The sequence below is a fragment of the Mobula hypostoma genome, chromosome 8, assembly GCF_963921235.1.
Source record: "Mobula hypostoma chromosome 8, sMobHyp1.1, whole genome shotgun sequence".
Taxonomy (NCBI): Eukaryota; Metazoa; Chordata; class Chondrichthyes; order Myliobatiformes; family Myliobatidae; genus Mobula; species Mobula hypostoma.
In genome coordinates, this window is record NC_086104.1 from 70,117,678 (window position 1) to 70,130,505 (window position 12,828).

The following is a 12,828-nucleotide window of genomic DNA, read 5'->3' on the forward strand; positions in this document are numbered from 1 at the left end:
GTGTGTTTAATATTAAATTCGTTAGATAAACCCTTTTAGAAACGAAATTGAGTGTATTAGCCACTTATCACCTATTCCGGTCGTGATTAACAAAAAACGATTTGTAGAAAAAAATCGGCACGTACACGCATGCGCACTGGTGCCCGTGCAAGGCTTCATGGTCATGGTGGTCTTTCTCGGGGTAAACACAACATATTTGACTGCTACTCTTGTCCGTTGGCAACCCTACCCCCCACCCCCCGGGTTGACCAGTCCGCAAGAATATTATCAATATTAAACCGGTCCGCAGTGCAAAAAAGTTTGGGGACCCCTGTTGTAATGTCTGGAAACATTGAATTCAAGTCATGTTGGAGAAGCAGTGTCTTAATTTGACCACCAGAGGGCAGGGGTGCAGAATTTACAGGATTTAAGTAGGAAAACACCCCGCAAAGATTTAATTGATTCTCAATGCAATGAGGTTTAAAATAGCGTCACCACCAGACTAGTAGTGATTCTTAAAAACAACCAATAAAGTGCTTAATTTAGATGCTTTTAACAGACCTCGTGCAAAGAGCTCAGCAGAAGCAATGTTACTACGAAATACAGGCATTCAAGAATATGATTATAACAAACAACAATGTATTCAAAAGATTGATAAGGAAAACGATACTGAAGAAACATTTCTCTATTGAAGCAAGCTTGTCAGAGCCCCGACAAACTCCGATGCCAGGGGTTTCTATGGAACGTTATCTCCTGCAGCTGTGCACAGCTGATAGAAGTTCCCACAGCTGAGAAATTTATTGAACTTAATTAATTAATTTAGATGATCTTTGTGACTGTTTAAGAATTGCTGTCATAATAATGTTCTGCTACAGAATTGCTTTGAGGTTGTGTTGCTCTCTTGGCAGGACAGTACAAAGGCATTGCTGGACAACAGTGAGGAAGAACTGTACTGACCAGATCAGGCCATTGAGTGAGTGCTATGTTTGGTGATATTGTCAGGGCACTTCAGATTCAGAAGGACAAGCAGAGGAAATGGGTGCCCACAGACGGAAGATTAATAGAGTCATGGAGCACGACAGCACAAATACAGGCCTCTCCCTCGGCCTACCTAGCCCATGTTGACCTGCACCAGGACCACAGCCCCCCACACCCCTCCCATCCATGTACTTATCCAAACTTCCCTTCGACGTTGAAATAGAACCCACATCCATCTTATCACCCTCTGAGTGAAGTTGTTCCCCCTCGTGTTCCCCTTAAATATTTCACCCTTCACCTTTCACCCATGACTTCTAGTTCGAGTCTTGCCCAAGCTCAGGGGAAAAAGCCTTGCCTGTCACCCCATCAGAGAGGCAGTACTGTGGGGCACTGCTCTATCAGAGGAGCGGTGACCAGTGACGATCGAAAGAGCAGTGCGCTGGGAGGAGTGATATCAAGGGAGTGCTGCACTGTTGGTGGCGGGGGGGGGGGGGTTCCTCCCTTTGCCAAGGACACTAAATCAAGACCACATAAACAACTGTGTATGTGTGCATATGTACATATATATACTACACACACTGTTTGTGTGTTTGTCCATCGTCGACGTCAATGAGGACCTCAACACCATTACGATGGTGTCGAGACTAGTGCGTGATTTGGATTTAAGTGAGGGAGAGTTGCGCAGCGTCAGCCTCACTCTCTCTTCCCAATTCTCATCTGGGTCCAGTGGCAAGACAGAGTCTAGACGGCTGGAGATGGGACTAGGCGCAGCGGATGACCAGGACGTCTTCTGTATCTTGTTCTGCTCTACATGTTCCACGACGCTTGCAGAGACCACCTTCTTGACCATTGAACCTTCCATTGCTCTCGTCCGCTCAATCCGCCGGAGTCTGTCTTCACATGCTGGGATATACACTGTTTACGTTGTAAATAAAAGCTGGTATTGGTGCACATTTTATTTAATATCCATACCTTAACCTCTATCACTTTAAAATATAATTCTTTATTCTTATAATTGAGACCCTGGTCAACACACCACAGGAATCCCTAATACATTGTAGATGAGTATGGCAACTCAAGTTGGTCCTTGATCAAAACATAGAGTGAAATTCATCGTTTGCTTTCACAGCCTAAGGATGTGCTGGGGGCACCCTACAAGTGCCACCACACATTCCAGTACTGACAACAGCAACCCTCCCACCTACCCATCAACACACACAGACAATCCTCTAGTCCTGGCCATATATATTACATGGATAATCTGGAGGGATTTGTGATGTCGTGCGAGGAGGGTTTGATGTTATAGAAGTGTAAGAGTCGATAAATTCCCAGGCTGGATGAGATCCATCCCCAGTTGCTGTAGGAAGCATGGAAGAAGATAGCTGGAGTCCTACCAGAGGTTTTTTTGCAAATCCATTAGCCACAGGTGAGGTACCAGAAGAATGGCTAGACAGTGATAGGGACATTATTGGAGAAAATCCCAAGGGATGGGTTTTGTGGACAACTGGAATACCATCGGCTGATCAGAATGGTTTTGTGTGGGAGAAGTCCTGCCTCACTAATTTGATGTTTAAGAAGTTAACAAGGAAGATTAATGAAGGCAGAGTGGTAGTCTATGTGGACTTCCATAAGCCATATGTGGATGTTCTGCTTGGTGATCTTGCCCGGAAGATTAATGTCCATGGGATAAAAGGCAAGATGGCACATTAGGCCCACAATTGACCAGTTGCTACACGGAATCCAGGCGTGAACTCCGGAAAGCCATTAAGGGCATCAAGAGGCAATATCAAGCCAAGTTGGAAGCCCAAGCTAACCAGAGGGATGTCGGTAGACTATGGCAGGGTCTAAATGAGATCACTGGGTGCAAAGAAAAGGCTGGGAATATCAATAACTGTGGCGCTTCTCTTCCAGACAAACTTAACGTATTCTACACAAGATTCGAACAGAAGAGGAGCGTCCTGCTCCCTCCGGATGAACTGGACCTGGTGGCATCGAGATTCATCGTCACCGAGGAGGACGTTAGAAGGGCCTTCCTGAAGATAAATCCAAGGAAGGCGACGGGCCCAGATGTCGTCCCAGGACGGGTTCTCCGGGCCTGTGCAAGCGAGCTAGCTGGAGTGTTTGCTGACATCTTCAACTGCTTCTTGCTTCAGTCTAAGATCCCCTCATGTTTTAAGAGGGCAACAATAATCCCAGTGCCGAAGAAGAGCAAGGTGGCATGCCTGACTGACTATCGACCTGTGGCTCTGACATCAATTGCTATGAAGTGCTTCGAGAGATTGGTTATGGCACACGTCAACCACAGCCTACAGGTCAACCTCGATGCTTTGTAATTCACCTACCGGAGCAACAGGTCAACGGCAGATGCCATCTCTCTGGCCCTACATTCCTCCTTAGAGCACCTGGAGAATAAAGATGCATATGTAAGGCTCCTTTTCATTGACTACAGCTCTGCCTTTAATACCATCATGCCAAATAAACTGATTCCTAAGCTCTGGAATCTGGGCCTTAGCACTCAGATCTGCAGCTGGATCTTCAACTTCCTCACAGACAGGACCCAGGCTGTAAAAATAGGGGACAAGCTCTCCTTTACAATCACTCTGAGAACCGGTGCCCCACAAGGCTGTGTACTCAGCCCCCTGCTGTACTCACTGTACACCCATGATTGTGTAGCCAAGTTTCCATCAAACTCAATATATAAGTTTGCTGATGACACAACAATTGTAGGCTGTATCTCGGGTAATGATGAGTTTGAGTACAGAAGGAAATTAAGAACCTGGTGGCATGGTGCGAAGATAATAACCTATCCCTCAACGTCAGCAAGACGAAGGAATTGGTTGTTGACTTCAGAAGGAGTAGTGGACCGCACGACCCAATTTACATCGGTGGTGCGCAAGTGGGGTCAATATCACTAATGACCTGACTTGGTCCAACCAAGCAGAGTTCACCGCCAAGAAGGCCCACCAGCGCCTTTACTTCCTGAGAAAACTAAAGAAATTTGGCCTGTCCCCTAATTTTTTATAGATGCACCATAGAAAGCATACTTCTAGGGTGCATCACAACCTGGTATGGAAGTTGTCCTGTCCAAGACCAGAAGAAGCTGCAGAAGATCGTGAACACGGCGCAGCACATCACACAAACCAATCTTCCATCCTTGGACTCACTTTACACCGCACGCTGTCGGAGCAGTGCTGCCAGGATAATCAAGGACACGACCCACCCAGCCAACACACTTTTCGTCCCTCTTCCCTCCGGGAGAAGGCTCAGGAGCTTGAAGACTCGTACAGCCAGATTTGGGAACAGCTTCTTTCCAACTGTGATAAGACTGCTGAACGGATCCTGACCCGGATCTGGGCCGTACCCTCCAAATATCCGGACCTGCCTCTCGATTTTTTTTTGCACTACCTTACTTCCCATTTTCTATTTTCTATTTATGATTTACAATTTAAATTTTTAATATTTACTATCGATTTGTACTCCAGGGAGCGGGAAGCGCAGAATCAAATATCGCTATGATTGTACGTTCTAGTATCAATTGTTTGGCGACAATAAAGGATAAAGTGATGGGTGGCAGAGGGTAGTGGTAAAGGAATGCTTTTCCTGCTGTAAATCTATGGCTAGAAGTGTATTGCTCGGATCAGTGCTGGGACCCTTGATGTTTTGATGTACATTAACAATTTGGATGTGACTGTAGAAGGTATGAAAAGCAAGCTTGGGGATGATACCAAAGTTTGTGGCCTTGTGGAAAGTGAGAAAGGTTGTCTAAGGCCACAGCAGGATGTAGATTGCATGTAAAATTGGGCAAGCATTTACGGGTAACGCTTAGTGCCGACAAGTACAAGGTGATAACATTTTAGAAGGTTAAATAGGGGAAGAATATATGCCATAAATGATGGACACGAATGAATGTTGATAAACAGAGGGCCCTTGTGGCAGTACAGGCAGTTAAGGAGGTGAAGAAAGCACAGAATATAAAAGTTGGGATGTTGCATTGTAACATTCCAAAACACAGGTTACAACACATCAAGTATGTGTGAGGGTCTGATTGCCACATTATAGGAAGAATTTTGTGGAGCTGGAGAGAGTACAGAAGAGTTTCATCAAGGTATTCCCTAGATTGGACAGTAGTAAAACTTTCATCCAAGACAGTTTTCAATGAAGCATTGAGTTTAAATGGCAAAAGGAATAAGATCAAAGCCAACATGTATGGAAGAACAGCCCATTTCACTTTTATTACTTTACAAACTCCATTCAAAAAAAAATCTGTAAATCATTAACTCTAAAGACAAATACTATCCTTTATAGTTATAATCAGAATCAGGTTTAATATCACCAGTATATGTTGTGAAATTTGTTATCTTTGCAGCTGCAGTACAATGCAATACATAATGGAAAGAAGTGAATTACAGTAGGTGTACATGTGTTGTTGGGTGCATGTAGTGTAAAAATAGAAATTTTTGAAAAAGTAATGAGGTTGTGTTCATGGGTTCAATGTCCATTCCGAAATCAGATGGCAGAGGGGAAGAATCTGCTCCAGAATCATTGATTGTGTGCTTTCAGGGTCCTGTACCTCCTTCCTGCTGGTAGCAATGAGAACAGGTTGATGGGAGTCCTTAATAATCGATGAAGTCTTTTTGAGACATCGCTCATGTCCTGAATACCATGGAAGCTAGTGATTATGATGGAGCTGACTACGTTTGCAAGTCTGTTTACAGTTTTTCACCGATAAACGTACAAATGCTTGGAAAGAGTAATTGGTAAGATGTTTCCATTTGTATAACAGCATCAACTGGCAGTTTCATAGAAATGTTTACTTCTGTAAAATAAGTTTGCAGAAACATTATTTCTGTCTTCATTATTTTTGGGGAATTTTTTATGGGTTTTGTGAACTGTAAGATTTGTCGCAGCAGAAGTGAAATGTAAAGTCATTCCAAGGATGGCAGACTCCTTCAACTCTTTTTCTGGTACATTGATGATTATTCAGTTGCTGATTCCTGCCCTCACAGAACCCAAATATTTATTTACCTTTGCCAGTTTTCACCCTGTTCTTCACTTCCCTTTCACCATATCAAGGAATAGGCCAGTGGCCCAAATCCGTTTTCAGCCCTTGGATTTCTCACCTATCTCAACTATACTGCCCCTATACTTAACTCCAGCTGTACATGCTTTCTGTGAGAAATTTCTTTTATTCTTCTACGTTTTCCATCTCTGCTGTAAGTTTTATGATAAGACTTCCCATAGCAGAATCCTTAGAGGTGCCTTGCTCAACGAACCTTCTATCATAGTTGATCTGACCGTCAACCACATCACCCCCATTTCCCACTTTCTTATCTTAGCCCTTCTCCTCCAAGACAGAACAAAGCTAGAGCTCACTTTATCCTTACACCTTCCACCCCTACAGCTCCTGGAACTTGAGAAAGTAAGGATCAGTTTAACTATTTTAGGCCCTTGTACATAATGTAACACAATTTATGGATGAAATTTGAAAGTATTGAAAAAATTAACCTGAAATTGCTTTCTGAGACTAAAACGTAAAATGGAGACTTCAATCAATCAAAGCTAAAATAACAACGTTAAGAAATGCTCACTTCCAAAAAAATCAATGGAGCAAAGTGACAAGGGAAATTGATGGACAACTTTAGGAACAGTAGCTTCCCGGTCGCTTTTTTTTTGTCAAGCAGCCTCAACTTAACTGATGTTTTGGAGTACTTGGAGGCATACAATAAAGTAGAACAAAGCCAGCATGGTTTCCTTAAGGGGAAATCTTGACAAATCTTTTGGGATTAGTTGAGGAAATAACAGACAAGATGGACAAAGGAGAGAGTGTGGATGTTGTTTACTTGGATTTTCAGAAGGCCTATGACAAGGTGCGACACGTGAGGCTGCTTAACAAGATAAGAGCCCATGGTATTACAGGAAAAATACTAGCATGCGTAGAAAATTGGCTGACTGGCAGGATAAAGGGGCTTACTTTGGTTGGCTGCTGGTGACTAGTGATGTTCTGCAGGGATCTGTATTAGGGCTGCTTCTTGTTATATGCCAGTGATTTGGATGACAGAATTGATGACTTTGTGGCCAAGTTTGCGGAGGATATGAAGATAAGTGAAGGGGCAGGTAGTGTTGAGAAGCAGAGAGTCTTCAGAGAGACTTAGACAGATTGGGAGAATGGGCAAAGAAACGGCAAATGGAAACGTAGTGTAGGGAAGTGTATGGTCATGCACATTGGTAGAAGGAATAAAGGCGTAGACTATTTTCTGAACTAGAACAAAATTCAAAACTCAAGGGTGCTAAGGGACTTGAGAGACCTTGTGCAGGATTCCCTAAAGGTTAACTTGCAGGTTGAGTTGGTAGTAAGGAAGGCAAATACAATATTAGCATTTATTTCAAGAGAGCTAGAATATAAGAGCAAAGGTATAATGCTGGGGCTTTATAAGGCACTAGTCAGACTGCCTTTGGAGTATTGTGAGCAGTCTTAGGCCCCTTATCTAAGAAAGTATGTGTTGGCATTGGAGAGGGTCCAGTGGAGATTTATGAGAATGATTCTAGGAATGAAAGTGTTAATGAAAGGTATAGTTAAGGCAGAGATTGATAGGTCCTTGATTAGTCAGAGCATGAATGGTTACAGAGAGAAGGCAGGAAATTGGGGCAGAGATGGAAATCGATCAGCCATGATGAAATGGCAGAGCAGACTTGATGGGCCAAATGGCCTAATTCTGCTCCTGTATCTTATGGTCCAATGCATGAGGAGTATTTTATGGCTCTGTGCCTGTACTTGCTGGAGTTTAGAGGAATGAGGTGAAATTTCATCAGCCACTGCTTTAAAATCTTTCCTACTGTTACCATCTGTTCATAGCTTATTAAGCAGCCTCATGTGTGGCACATTGTCAAAGACCTACTGAAAATCCAAGTTCACAAAGTCAAGCAACTCTCCTTTGTCTATCTTGCTTGTTATTTCTTCAAAGAATTTCAACAGATTGGTCAGACAAGATCTTCCCTTGAAGAAACCATGCCTATTCTATCATGTGCCTCCAAGTATCCCAAAACCACATCCTTAACAATTGACTCCAACATCTTCCCAACCACTGCATTCAGACTAACTGGCCTATAATTTCTTTTCTTCTGCCTCTCTCCCTTCTTGACAAGTGGAGTGACGTTTGCAATTTTCCTGTCTCCCTGAACCGTTCCAGAATCTAGTGATTCTGGAAAGATTATTACTAATGTCTCCACAATCTCTTCAGCCACCTCTTTCAGAACCCTGTTGTATACGCCATCTAGTCCAGGTGACTTATCTACCTTCAGACCTTTCAATTTCCCAAGAATCTTCTCTCTAATAATGGTAACTTCACATACTTCATGCCCCCTGACACCTGGAACTTCCACCATACTGCTAGTGTCTTCTACAGTAAAGAATGTTGCAAAATACTTGTACAGTTCATCCACCATTTGCTTGCACCCCCCATACCTCTCCCGCATTGTTTTCCAACGGTCTGATATCCACTCTCACCTCTCATATATATCTGAAGATACTTTTGGTATCCTCTTTAATGCTATTAGCTAGCTTATTTTCATATTCCATCTTTACCTTCATAATGACTTTTTTTAGTTGCCTTCTGTTGGTATTTAAAAGCTTCCCAATCCCCTAGCTTTTCACAAATTTTTGCTCTATAATATGCACTTTTTTTGTTTTCTGTTGGTTTTGACTTCTCTTGTTAGCCACAGTTGTGTCTTCTTGCCTTTAGAATACTTCTTCCTCTGTGGATGTATATATCCTGTGCCATCCAAATTGCTTCCAGAAATTCCAGTCATTGCTACTCTGCCATCATCCCTGCCAGTGTTCTTTTCCAATCAATTCAGGCCAACTCCTCTCTCATGCTTCTGTAATTCTCTTTACTCCACTGTAAAACTGATACGTCTGACTTCAGCTTCTCCTTCTCAAATTTCAGGGTAAATTTGATCATGTTATGATCTCTTTCCCCTAAGGATCTTTTACCTTAAGCTCTCGAATCAATTCTGGTTCATTACACAACACCCAATCTAGAATAGCTGATCATGGGTTCAACCACGAGCTGCTCTAAAAAGCCATCTCATAGGCATTGTAGAAATTCCCTCTCTTGGAATCCTGCACCAACCTGATTTCCCCAATCTACCTGCATGTTTAAAATCTCCCCTGACTATTATAACATTACCCTTTTGGCATGGCATGCATTTCCTACCTCCTGTTGTAACTTGTAGACCACATTCTTACTGCTGTTTGGAGGTCTGTATAATACTTCCATTAGGGTCTTTGTACCTTTGCAGCTCCTTAGTATGCCTTCTGATCCTATGTCACCTCTTTCTAATGTTTTAATTTTGTTTTTTTACCATGCCCTCTGCCTTCCTGCCTATCCTTTCAATACAATGTGTATCCATGGACATTAGGCTCCCCCTGTAATCTTCTTTGAGCCATGATTCAGTGATGCCTACAATATCATACATGCCGATCTGTAACTGCTACAAGTTCGTTGACCTTATTCCATTTTCTGTGCACATTCAAACATAACGCCTTCAGTACTGATTTCACCCTTTTCAATTTTGTCTGCCTTTTATGTTGAAACTCATCCTGTTGACTGCACTTTTGCCCCATCATCCTTGCTAGGAGTCTCACTACACACTGCCTCTATTTGTAAACCAGCTACCTCATTTTCAGCACTATCACTCTGGTTCCCATCCCCCCCACGAAACCCACCCGTGCAACTCTATTCAACCTGCCCGCATGGATATTGGACCCCCTTGGATTCAGGTGTAGGCCATCCCTTTTGTAGGGGTCACACATTCCCCAGAAGAGGTCCCAATGATCCATTAATCTGAGCCCCTACCCCTGCACCAGTTCCTCAGCCCTCGTTCACTGGCCAAATCATTCTATTCTTACCCTCACTGGCACTTGGCACAGGCAACAATCTAGAGATTACCACCCCGGAGCTCTTGTTTCTCAGCTTTTTACCGAGCTCCCAAAAGTCTCTCTTCAGGGATAATAAAGCAGCCATTAATGGAATGGCAGAGCAGACTCAATGGGCCGAATGGCCTAATTTTGCTCCTATGTCTTATACTGGAAGTTACTTTGCAGATTAGTATTTTGCACTCCTAAGGGACCATCCTGAAACAGTCTGCCTTCCACAAAAGAATGTGGTTAGAAAAACTGACGTGAAAAAAAACTGCAAGGATAGATGAGGTTTTAAATTACTCTTGGCGCTATTAACTACTTGGTGGAAAGAGACTCCACTGTAAGAAGGAAAGCAGCCATGTCTATGGAGCAGAAACACACGGAGTTCATTTGGAGAATACCAAGATAAACAGCAAAGTTAAAGTTTCCCAGCTTCCCAAACCTGTGGCAAAGGTTCCTTTGTGAAAAGTCAGCATTAACACAAACTCAGGCACCACAGTGGAAATATTGTTAAATGTGACAAGGTTGAAAAGGAAGAAGAAAATCCAAAAGAAACTTCAGCATTTTGTGGAACAAGCTTATGAAAAAGATTACAGTGGAATTTTGTGGGAAAAGAACTAAGTGACACTTTGACACCCCAATGTCACTGTCACAATTAATCAGCAAACGTAGCTGAGAAGAGGGATTCAATCAATTCAGATCAAATGCAGGACAACTCCAGAATTGTAAGTACAAGAGACTACAAATTATTCAATCAAAGTTATATAATGTCCCCAAATTACAGGTCAAAGTGTAGGACTGTTAATCAGGAAAGTTATGAGATTGACACTGAGTTGTGCTATAGATGTAGGTGATGGTGATGTGGAATTATTAGCTTGGGTGAAAATATTGAATAGCAGTGGACAGAAGGCATGGTGGGAGCAATCTAAAGTCTTTAAAATGGGGCATCACAAGATGCTAAAGCTTATATGGTGAAGTATCAAAGACTTGTATGAAGAGAACTGCAATTATCCTGGGTGGTTTTAATCTTCATATTGATTGACAAACCAAACTGGCAAGAGTATCATAGAAGAACAAATTGTGAAGTGTATCAAGGATTACTTCGTTAAACAATCTATTACAGCATCCAGATGGGTTTTTCTAAAGAAGAAGTAGCTAATTGTTTGGCAAAGCTTATAAACCACGTCATCCTGGTTATGTTCGACAAGTTTTCTTGAGTTCCTTGATTTGTAACAATCATAGTAAACAAACGGGAACCTGTTGATGTGGTGTATTTGGATTTCCAAGTGCTAATTGTGTCAGCATAGATTGAAAATGGGCGATTACAAAAAAATGAGAGTGGGAATAAATCGATCCTTTTCATATTGGGGATGTAATTTTTGGAGTGTCTCAGCTGTCAGTTGTTGGCCCTAATTTATTTACTCTTTATATTAATAAACAGGAGAAGAACGCATAATGTATTTTGTCCAAGTTTTCGGATGAAGTCAAGTTACAATGAAGATATCATGTCTATGCTGTAGGGGATATAAGGAGATGGAATAAGTGGGATAAAATTTGGGAGATCTGGGGAAGTGTGAAATCATGCACTCCAATAAGAAGAATGAAAAGGTGGATTGGAAAGAGACTGCAAGTAAGTACACATGAATCTAGGTGTTCTTGTACACGATTCTTAAGATGTTTACAGGCAAGATAAGTCGAGTTTATTATCATGTGCATAAGCATTGAGAAGTGCAGGTGCAGAGTAAAACTTGCTTGCTGGTACACCACAGATACATAGGTCCAGAAAAGTATCAGGTTTATTATCCCCGACATACCATGTTAAATTTATTGTTTAGTAGCAATAAACAGCAAAAAATTACTATAAATTACAAAATAAATAACTAATCCCAACAAAAAGGAGCAATGAAATAGTGTGGGGGGGGAGGGGAAGGGGGGAAGAGGGGAAGGGGGGAAGAGGGGAAGGGGGGAAGAGGGGAGAGGGGAGGGGGAGAGGGGAGGGGGGAGAGGGGAGGGGGAAGGGTGGGGAGAAGGGGGGGAGGGGGAAGGGTAGGGGAGAAGGGGAGGTGGAAGGGGAGGGGGAGGTGGAAGGGGAGGGAAGAAGGGGAGGTGGAAGGGGAGGGAAGAAGGGGAGGGGAAGTATGAAGAGGATGTGGTAGGTGTAGGTAGAGGGGGAGAGCAAGAGGCGGTGAAGGGGAGGGGATGGGAGGGGGAGAGGAAAGTGAGGGGAGAGTATGAAGGAGGAAGAGAGATGAAACTGAAGGAGGGGTGAGGTGAAATAGAGTCAGGAGGGAAGGGAAGAGAGGCTAGGTTGAGGAAGGGGAAGGGTGAGCAAGAGAGAAGGAGGAGGAGGTGGGAGAAAAGGGAGTGGTGAGGGAGGGAACAAAGGGAGGGGAAGAGAGGAGAGGGAGGGAGGAAGTTAGGGGATAGAAGGGTGGTGGAGAGGTTTGGGAGGGAGGGGGAAGAGGGAGAAGGAGGAGGGCATGCAAGGAGGGGAGGATATGATGGTGAGGGAAGGAGAACAGTAAGGGGGCAGGAAGAGAGGGCTGGAAGGGGATCAGGTGAAGGACGGGCAGGGAGAGGAGGTGAGGGTGGGGAAGGGAAGTAGAGGGAGAAGGGGAAGGATAGAGGGGTGAGGGGAGAGAGGTGGAGAGGGAGGAAGATGTGCAGATGGGGAGGAGTGAAGGGGTAGTGGGTCTGAGAGGGAAGGGGGTTGGAGGAGAGGGAGGTGGGGTGGGATGGGATGGAGGGAGGAAGGGATAGTTTGAGGGGGAGGTTGGGGTGAGGGAGGAGAGGGTGCAGGAAGGGGAGGTGCAGGAGGTGGAGGAGAGAGGGAGGAAATCGCAGGAGGGAGAAGGGGTGGGGGGAGTGAAAGCGAGGGGCTTGAGCGGAGTAAGAGGGAAGAGTCTGAGGGGAGTGGGGGTAGGGAAAGGAGGTGAGGGAACAAGAGGGGA

The 12,828-nt window shown here is 43.8% G+C and overlaps 1 protein-coding gene across 1 annotated transcript in view; it reads left to right on the forward strand.

Annotated features, from left to right (window-relative positions):
- Window positions 1-12,828, forward strand: part of slc1a4 (solute carrier family 1 member 4) — a 152,453-nt gene that overhangs the window by 58,423 nt on the left and 81,202 nt on the right. Inside the window, exons 4-5 of the mRNA XM_063056105.1 lie at window positions 5,518-5,714; window positions 11,319-11,507. The gene's annotated coding sequence lies outside the window, so the exon portion shown is untranslated. The remainder of the gene's footprint in view (window positions 1-5,517; window positions 5,715-11,318; window positions 11,508-12,828) is intronic.